This window comes from Bidens hawaiensis, unplaced genomic scaffold (genome assembly GCF_021521415.1).
Source record: "Bidens hawaiensis isolate Kalapana, Puna unplaced genomic scaffold, B.hawaiensis_p1.1 tig00026848_1, whole genome shotgun sequence".
Taxonomy (NCBI): Eukaryota; Viridiplantae; Streptophyta; class Magnoliopsida; order Asterales; family Asteraceae; genus Bidens; species Bidens hawaiensis.
The window spans coordinates 69,857-80,574 of NW_027505080.1; the positions used below are offsets into that span (position 1 = coordinate 69,857).

The 10,718-nt window shown below is 32.6% G+C and overlaps 1 pseudogene; it reads right to left on the reverse strand.

Annotated features, from left to right (window-relative positions):
* Positions 1–6,103: 6,103 nt before the first annotated feature.
* LOC143610547 (DNA repair protein RAD51 homolog) lies at positions 6,104–8,457 on the reverse strand (annotated as a pseudogene).
* Between the last annotated feature and the right edge of the window lie 2,261 nt (positions 8,458–10,718).

A 10,718-nucleotide genomic window follows, 5' to 3' on the forward strand; every position in this document is an offset into this window, starting at 1 on the left:
TGTAATTACATAATTACTCTACTTGTATATATAATTAATCTACTTGATTCTCACAATTAACATGTTAATTTCATTTGTATGTTAACTTTCCCCATATAATATAATATAACTATACTAATAACAGAAAATAATGAGAATGATGTGTCAATCTCACATTCAATCTTGGTCTAATCTCTATTCTCATTCATTCTACCTATCCATGGGTTATGGGGCAAAAAGCATTTTGACAAATGGGTTATAATTTCCTCTTCAATTCCTTAATCTCTCATCTTATTATCCTATCTATCCATGGGTCATGGGTCAAAATAATTTTGGTAAATGTATTATAATTTCCTTTCTAACTCTTTAATTTCTCATCTAATTTATCCTACCTATCATGGGTTATGAGCCAAAACAATTTTGAAAAATGAGTTATAATTCCCTTCTAATTCTCTAATCTATCATTTCATTTATCATAGCTATAAATGGGTAATGGGTTAGAACAATATTGACAAATGTTGTATAGTATATAAATAAATTTATTTGAATTTGTAAATTTGAGATTCTAAACTTCTTATTATTTGTACTATATATTTTATTTTCTTTTTATCTTTAATTTTGTACATGTCTTTTAAATAACGACCTAATTTATTATTATTATTTGACAAATCTCATATAATACACGGGTTCAAACTAGTAGTATTTTAGTGTGATACTATTATGAAAAATGGCTCATCTACTTAAGTCACTTATAAATGAAACATAAACTTTTGGTTGTGAAAGGATCAAAATAGGATAAGTCGTTCACGGCCCTTTTTAATTAGTTTCTTTTATCATTACCATTACCTTTACCTTCTCTCTATTCTAATAAAGTAAAATGTATGTGTGGGTGAGTTTTTCCCTCAAAATCCCGCCCATTTTTTTTCTCAATTTGGGTTCCATAGAAGCTCTCGGGTAAAACCCACATTTGGATCCAAACCCATTTTTTCCGGGTCGTATTCAACGTCGGAAATTATGTTGTATTTCCCCTCCTTCTCTGCCAATGATTCTTTGCTTAATTTGTTCAGGTAAGGAATCAGATTTTAGGTAATTGTTGCCTGTTTGCCTGCCAAGGTTTAATAAAAAAAGCTGACAATTTATAATCCCAGGGTATGATTTTTTTCTCCTCGGGTTTCAAGAATCATGTTCGTCTTCTATGCTGATATTACATTCTCTTCTCCTAGGGTTTCATCGATTTCATTTCATCTTCCAGGTAATCATCTCTCTTTATTCTGTAACATATGAATATCAATATCGATTTGGTATTATATCATCTAGGGTTTAATTTCATATATGATCTTGGTGTTTTTGTTTAATATTTGATGTTTTTCATTATCTAATTACTTAATAAGCCATTAACAACAGAGGAGCTTTAAATCGTTTAGGCTTATATTGGTGTTTTGTTTAATATATGTCAAATAATCTATTAACAACAGATGAACAAGAATCGATTAGGGCTAATATTGTTGTTTTTTTATAATTTTTTATGTTTGTCACATATTGTCAAATAATCCGTTAAAAACATACGAAGATCAAATCTATTAGGGCGTATATTTTTTTGTTTTTTTTTATAATACTTGATATCTTAATTTTTTTTCTAACAGTAATTAAACGCTGTTATATTTTTGGTAAAAAAGACTCTAGTTTTACTTACACAAGCCAATATCATTCTGCTACACTTCGTTTCAATGTTTACCATGTGCTTATGTTGTAAAAGAATTTGTTAATTTAGTTACGAACATGTTATTGCATATATATGCCAAAGATTGTTGCCTTTGGGACGTAAAGCTTTAAAAAATTAGGATCTGAATATTGTCTATTTCATGGATGGATTGAGGCGGTGAAAATGTATACCTGATAATTGGTTATGTGATATTTGAGAGGGTGAAGAATCAAACCTTGCATATCAATATGTTTAAGCAAGATGGAAGTAAAGTTGTTATCCCAGGCCCAAGCATCGGGTTTCAATATAATTATATATTTGCCAATGTTGGGTTCTCACTATACTATAAAACAAGTAGGCAGTGCGGAAGTTGTCTTACTTGATGATGATGCTGAGGTGTATTCAAAACAATCAAGATAATAGACAAACGATTTTTAAAATCAAATCTCTCTTTTTTTTAACTTTTTTTTATAGTTATAACCAAGAATCTTATTATTCTTTTATTTGATCATTGTTAATTTTCAAACGGCTGCTGAAGAAACTTGCTGATCTTGCTAATGTCGGAAATGACATCTTATTGACCCTGGTGAATTCTGAAGGTGTTCAAGCTCAGCTAGAGGTCCATCTTTTACTTTTTAACTATAAAGCGACTTTTGAATTATTAGTTCTCACCTGTTAATCTAATTTGTTTGGTGGTTTGTTAAACATTATAAATGCACTAAATAGGAATTAACCTGTATAATAGAAAATGTGACGTGTAAAGATTTATGCATTTGTTTATAGGAAATATATTGTCATGGCATGCCATATCTCGACCTTAGTTTTTAAAGAAGTTACTTATGCTGTTGTTCGAGAGGTACAACCTTAAGCATGTACATTTTAGGGTCTTGTGCAGAGTCAAAGGCCCCAGATACCTAGATGTTGTCCAAGTTTTCTTTTGCTAATGCGGTGAACCAACATTGGGATGCAAATCCCAACAAGCGTCCCACGATGGATTAGGTAGTTACAATGTTGGAGGCAATCGACACAACAAAAGGCGGAAGTATGCTTTTAGTTGATCAAGCAAGGTTGTCTTTGCTTTCGGAAGTATCGCAGGCCTTAAAAGACATGTACTTTGTGTTGAGAAGATTTTACATTGTTATTTGAATGTTGGAAGATCTGACCCAATTTTGCTACTTTGAAAAAGCAAGGAGATTCACAGATTCCATATAATGGGTATATGCTAGATGATGGATGTTTCATATATGTAATTTGTATTATGCAAAGATTTATGTTACTATTTGACGCAGAGTTAAAAAAGTATTGATGATATGCATAAGTAGGCCGGCCGTTTTATGCTGTGAATGTACATTTGATTCATCAAAGGAACAATTTTTATGTTAGATGTGTCATGTGTTTGTATGTGTTCTCAAAATTGTTTTAGGTTGCTTACTGTTGAGTAAATCTTTTTATATTGGTTTCCAGGGGAAAATAAATTTCCTCGACCATGAAAATATGTTTGAGGCATGGCATTTTTTTAGGAATGAATATTGTAACATCATGTATGTTGGTTAAGTGAATATAGTAGCAGACTCATGTAAAACAGAGTATATAAGATTGACATGACATATATAGCTATATACTCTCTCAATTAAATAGTTCTATACTGAGCGTCCAGAGTTGTTAGTCTGAACTCACATCTAACCTCAAAGATGGTTGAACTTTAAAACAAAACTAAGAAAATGTAGACATACAACTTCTTTTGGATCCATACATTAGTGTATTTTAGGAACTACGAATTATAGAAAATATAGATGTAATATATTTTTCACATACATAATCTTTATTTTTATTTCTTTGGATCATCTCGTGTATTACACGGGTTCTAAAACTAGTTACTAATATATATAAAAGAGAAGTTTGGCGACTTGTTCCATTTGTCAAGATTCCATTAGACCAAGTTCTGTTTTGTTTTTTTTTTTGTTTTAAACTTAGATAATTATATTTCTAACTATCTTTGTTATGTTTGTTTTTTATTAGTTTAGTTCCAATACCAATATACCGTAACGGATGTGATAAAAACTGACATAATTTGCGTAGACTTAACGCATGTTGTTTTAGTTATAGTACCGTAACGAAACTGACTGAATGACAATTCTATTTTTTAGTTCGGTTTTATAGCGAACGTGAAAAACCCAACCAAATTTGCATAGACTCACCGCCAGGGACCAACAACGCTCGGGTTTTACCAACACTCGAGTTTCACCGACCAACGCTATCCCAATGTTCCATCTTCAATTTTTATAACTTTTTTTTTGTTTTAGTTTCCGTACAATAACACATATAACAGAAACTGACCGAATTCACGTCAACTTACCGCCTCAACACTTAGGACCAATAATGCTTGTGTGCCCGACGCAACGCGCCGGGTTAAAAACTAGTTTTTGTATAAAATTAATTTATATCAGTTTCTTTTAATCTAAATCATTAATATAATCAAGGTTTTAACATGAGCGACTTCATCAGTTTTGTATGTTTTTGCTTTAAAAGGTCTGCAAGATGTTTACGCCTGCCGATGCGCAGACATAAGCTTCTGAAAACTATTTGTTTTTAGAAGAAAAAGATCTAAAAAATGTTTTTACGGTCTTAAAAAATAAGCTATTGTTCAACTTATTCATACTTCTTCACATCCTATCAACACCTAATGTCCAACACCATTACCACCCACCATGCGCCACCACCATCACCGTCCACCACCACCACCCACCACCACCGTCCATCACCGCCACCACCCACCGTTGGCCACCACCACTGTGCACTACCACCACCACCACTGTCCACCACCCATCACAACCGTCCATCACCACCACCCACTGTCTACCACCACCGCCGCCGTCCATCACCACCACCACCCACCATCGGCCACCACCACCGTCCACCACCCATCACAACCGTCCATCACCACCACCCACCGTCTGCCACCACCACCACCACCCACCGTCGGCCATCACCATCGTCCACTACCGCCGCCACCACCACCGTCCACCACCCACCACAACTGTCCATCACCACCACCCACCGTTCACCGCCTACCACAATCGCCTGCCACCAATCGTCCACCACCACCCACTTCCACTGTTCGTACATCACAACCAATTATTTTAGCAGTCTATAGACGTTAAATAAATTATATCTACTTTGATATGTATGATATGTAACTAATTTCAACTTATATAGAGGATATTCATTTTACAAACAAACACTATTATATTTTTATATTGCAGACCTTCATACCACATCTTCAGTTGCAAACATGAAATCATATTACAAACAGTTTTTGTCTTAAAAAAACAAACACCACCTACTTTTTTACCTGAAGAGTATAGAAGTAAAAATACATTACAGTTCATACATGACAAAAGTTTTTGAGATAAACAAGAAAAAACTTGAGCACAAAAGAATAGATGTTATCATATATACCTCTAAAACTTTTGTAAACTATATTACCTAACCTCAAATTAAAAATGTGACATATACTATTTGTTAATAGTTAAAATATCATATTTACCGATTTTATTAAAAAAAAGGCAAATTAGAAATAAATAATTCCAACTTTTATGTATTAGTCGATAATAATCTCAACTTTAAAAATCACTACTAGCGGTCCCAACTTTCAGCTATTTTTGCTTCAATGGACCCTCGTTAAAAAAACACTTAACGCCGTTAAGTTCTTTTCCGAGTTTCAAACCAATGTTTTAGGGATTTTGATCGGAAAACAATATGATTCGACTGATGTAAAACTTATCACGAAACGATGATCCAAGCAACAAAACAATGTTTCAATTCGAGTGTTTGAATTTCCAATTAATAAAATTTAAGTCATCTGAATCACCGTATCGACTGATTTAATTTTTCTTTTTTTTTAAAACTAATTAACACAAGAAAAAAATATAATCAGCACTTTAACAATATTTCTTGAGGGATGCCTCCCACTCTCTTGTTAAAATTTCTGTCCACGCCTGCTTCTTGTTCAAGTCATATAGTTTTTTGCAAGACCAAAAGTAAAGTTGCATACAAGTCACCACTATAAAAATTCAAACACTTTAGATGAAGCACGACTATTAAATACTAGCAAGCCAGTTGATCTAAAACAGTTGGTTCGATCCATATATACTTACATCAATCCAGTTAATCCAACAGGAGTGCTTTTGATTTAGCACCATTATCATTTTTAACATCATGTACTCATGTGCTTATACCTTTGGTCCACATAAAAACCTGTCATATTAACCTCTTTGTGTAATTACACCATATTGTGTCAACTGTAGAATCCACAATGGATGTTAAACCTTGATCCAAATTCTTGGTGTAATTCTCAAGCAAAAATGTCCAATTTTAGGGATATGACAGGAATCAAAAGCTATTTGACTCAAAACTATTGTATCACACAAAAGATTCAAATTTAAAACAGAACCATATCGCTTGCTTTCAATCCTTGACATCATTAACACCTTCTGTAGAAATCTGAAATCTGGCTTCGGCTTCAGCTAAACACGGGGAACTAATTACTTTACAAATTCGTTCTTCTCCTCTTCCTTTCCTCAAAGCTAACCTGTTGTCAGAACAGGACCAACCTTAATTTACATTGATGGCTAAAAGTAACCACCATTCGTAGCATATAAACATACCTGGTTGTAGAAGCATGAGCCATGATGTTACCACCAATTGGTTTGATTTGAGGCCCAGCAAACATGGCAGAGCCGTCTACTTGAGCCACCACTTGATTAGTGATCACCACAGCTACATCAAACTAACCAACAAAAGTCAACATTTAGGGGCTGTTCAGATACGCATTTTGTAAAGCATTATCTAATATTACCTCATCGGCTAACTTCTGAAGGCTCCTCATGAACTTCGCAAGATGCATTTGGCGCGCCGAGAGTTCACCTCTACCAGAGTAATCAGTTCTATAGAGGGCGGTTGCACTGTCCACTATCATTAGTGTAAACCTTCAAACCAGAACATACGTTAGCCACTATGATAATAATATTCTTTACCAATACAATCATTACCATGACACTCAGAAACAATTAAAAGTTTCAAACCTGGCTTCAACCATCATGGAAGCCGCTTCAAGCAACAGTCTTGACTGATGATCCGTGTTGTAAGCTCTTGCATATGCTACATTCTCCAATACATCATCACCATTCAACCCAAACCTGCAACATGAAGACATAATATAAACAAAAATGTACAAAAAATGGTTCAAAAACACGCTGATCTTGATTACCTGTCTGCTATCTGTATCAGTCTTTGTGGCCTGAATGTACCTTCAGCATCAATGTACATAGCTTTCCCTTCACCACCACCTTGATCTAGTGGAAGCTGAAGATTAAAAAAAAATAAAAGAAAAGTTAGCATATTTGCAATCTTTTGTAAAAGTTAAATACATGATAATCAAAATATTTATACTTACTTGGCAAGTTACACATAGAGTGTGGCAAAGCTGAGTCTTCCCGGAGCGGAACTCGCCATATACTTCAGTTATAGATCCGGTTTCAATTCCTCCTAATTAAAAGACAAACGATGCAATGCTTATAATTAACTGTAAGGTGTTTTATTAAGACCGTTATAACACTAAAAGATATGTACCATCTAATATCTTGTCGAGTTCTCTAGACCCCGAAGATATCTGAATAATTTCTTGTCTTTGTGCATGAAGCTGGCCTGCACTAGTGAAACCCAAAGGGACCAGCTTTGAAGCTGTACAAATGCCAAACGAAACAAGTATTAACTTAAAAGATTTCACTATAAGTACACCGCATAAGCAAAATTAACATCTTGACGTACCTGCTTCAACAATTTTATCAACTTTAGCTTCACTGATTCCTTTAATTTGCAGAAGCTCTTTACGAGGAGAATACGCTACAGATTCAACGTACATAAGCCAGCATCTTTCAGTTTCTTTATGTCAACTGCAGCGATTCCAGAAGCCTTTAGGATTTAATTAAATTTAAAGTTAGTTTCGGAAATACCAATATACCATCAATGTTGGTAATGAAGCAAATTATTAAGTAATTTATAATAATTTAATAAATATGTAACTCAAATATCTTAGCCCAAATGTAAAATAGCCAATTTGTTATTAATTAACAAAATGATTTAGCCAAAAATCATTATTTTGGTTTCGGCCCGTAAATTTAAGTTCAAATGGCAAAAACCAAAACCAAAAAGTTCTAAAAAATTCAAAAGCCAAAGTTTCTGTTTTTGGTTCGGTTTTAGCCCAAAACCGACCCAAACCAAATCATGCACACCCTTAAACACCATCAATGTCAGTAATGAGGCAAACTAATAAAAACCCAAAATATTGTTGGTTTTGATCTTTATTGAAAACCCAGAAATCTGAGTTGACCAAATGAGTCAAATCTAGAAAAACCCATCAAGAAACACATGATATAACTAAAACCCTAGAATCAGAAATCGAAACGAAGAAACCATGAATGCGTATAGAAATTAAGACAGTTGTTCTACAAAATCAAACAGCTATCGAGTTGAATTGAAAAACCCACTTCGCAATTTCGATAAACAAGCCCTTAATTTGCCAATTGTATTTTGGGGGAAAAAATGAAAACAAGAATATTAATGAAATAGAAAGAAAACCCATATCAAGAAACCCTAGATTGAGTAAAGATAACCTGAAGTTGTTCGACTGGAAATGGGCCATGTTGCATATCGTCTGACTGTTCATCTTGCTGCTGCTGTTGTTCTTGAACCTGGTTTCTTTGCCTTTGCTCCATCGTTAATTTGAGAAGAGAAGAAACTGGTTTCGAAATCAAAGAAACGGTGTTGGGGTTTAATTTAAGGCGTACGCAAGAAGAATTCTAGATTCAATTTCACTTTTATTATTATTAATAGTTTTAGAGCAATTCAAATTATAAAATTATAAGTAAAAAATAATTATATAGCGTATATGAAAAAAATGTATTACATCTATGCTTGTATATATATAATGTGTACATAAATTGATTTTATTTATATCACAAAATAATTTTTTTAAATAAACTTAATAAAAAAAATATCCGTGCAAAAACGTACCCGAGAATGCTTCTTTCCATTGAAAAATTCATTCTCGGTGCCATATATGTATAATTGAAAGACTTTTGGTTATGAACCAATTTCGGAGATAAAGCTTCTCATACGATAGTAGTTTTAACCACTCAGCCTAAATACAAAAGGAGCGTTACCTTTATTGATATATTTATCAATTTACCATCAATCAAAGGAAAGTAGAATATTAAATTGTAACAATGGATGTTTTTCAAGAGCTATGTTTTTCTGAGCTACACCATGAAAAAGATTTTGATAAGTTTTAGAGGGATTCTCGACTTTGTCATAATGACAACATAAAAAATAACATGTTAACCCATTTAATTTTGTGAATATTCATTTGAGCATAGTTTTGCATGACATGCTTTCCATACAACGTTCTGATCACCATTGAAAGAAAAATTAATGTTGTCATAAATATTTCGAATTTGATAAATGTTAGAAGCATTGATAGGCATGGGGGTGGCACGTCGAAAGTGTTCGCAATGTTTTCTTATATTTTAATAGTTGATGGAAAATAGTCAGTTTGCCAAATCCCGAACCTTTTGATTATTTAAAAAAGTGCCCTTAAAAATAAATTTGAAACCCGAATCATGTTTAAACTTCTAACTGTCATACTTTTGACATTTTAAAGTCAACACTTTAAATTTATAACAAATTTGACGATAAATCTATTTTGCATTTTCAAACTTTTAAAAATACTTAAAATTTTCATTTTTGACCCGTTACAAATTTTAACCTAAATGCAGTTAACTTGTACCAAACAATCTATTTACCAACTTTTGGCCCATAAAATCAAATTTAAGTTCCACAAAAAACCTGAAACAATTTTCATTTGAGAAATATGATTTGTTGTTGATTTTTGAAATTCACCAAGTATTTTGAAATATATAGTAAAATAATATGTTAATATTTATATTTATAAAAAGTATATAGATATTATATAAATATAGTGTAAAAGGAAAGTGAATCATTATTGATTTATTACATATATTAGGGTATATTAGTTTGGAGGGAAAAAATTGTAAGAATTAACCAAAACATGACAAGTGTCCATATTTATTTTACTTTATTAGAATAGGTAGATTATTATTATTATTATTATTATTATTTTGAACAAACAACAAATAAAATGTTTTTTATTGGGTTTCGGACTTATTGAGTCGGGTTTTCAAATGTGGCAATATAACCTTATAAGCGAACCATTGTAGATTCGGGTTTTACGGTTTTCGGGTTATTGGGCCAACTTACATCGGGTCAGTTTAATTCAGGTTTCGGGTTAAGTGAAGGTTAAAGGGCTAAAACGATTTTTTTTTTCAAAGGTGGCCTTTTTATATCATCACAACTTACATTGAAATAATTTTATTAAATAACACATCCTATACGAACACAACAATAGTTCTTATATCAAACAACAAGAGTAATAATTTAAATTTAATAAAAGAAAACCAAAATCAATTCGTAACAAGCAATCACTAAATAGAAATAATATGTCCCAAATCAAAATGTATCAAAATCAAATAAAAAAAATCCAGTGCATTAAAATAAGTATCATTTCCATCTTCGCTTTTCATTCTTCAACTTGGCATTGTCAACTTTATATATTTTGCTCCTCCATTTCTACTTCCATATTAAATAAAAAACAATTAAAATTTGTATTACCATAGTTGCATATTATAACATGAACAGACATACAAAACTATTTAATGATAAAAAAAAATACGTTTATCGATTTGTTGAATTGTGCTTCAATCTTCCTCAGTCAAGAGTTGCATGCTTGAAGTAGAATTATCCTAAAGCCAGTCTTGAGTGCATATTAAACTTTCAACAATCCTAGGAGTCAAAGAACTCTTATGCGGGTCCAAAACCTTCCCATCTATGCTAAAACCGATTCAGAAGCAATTGCTGACACCGGAATGGCGAATAAGTCTCTAGCCATCAAAGACAGAAT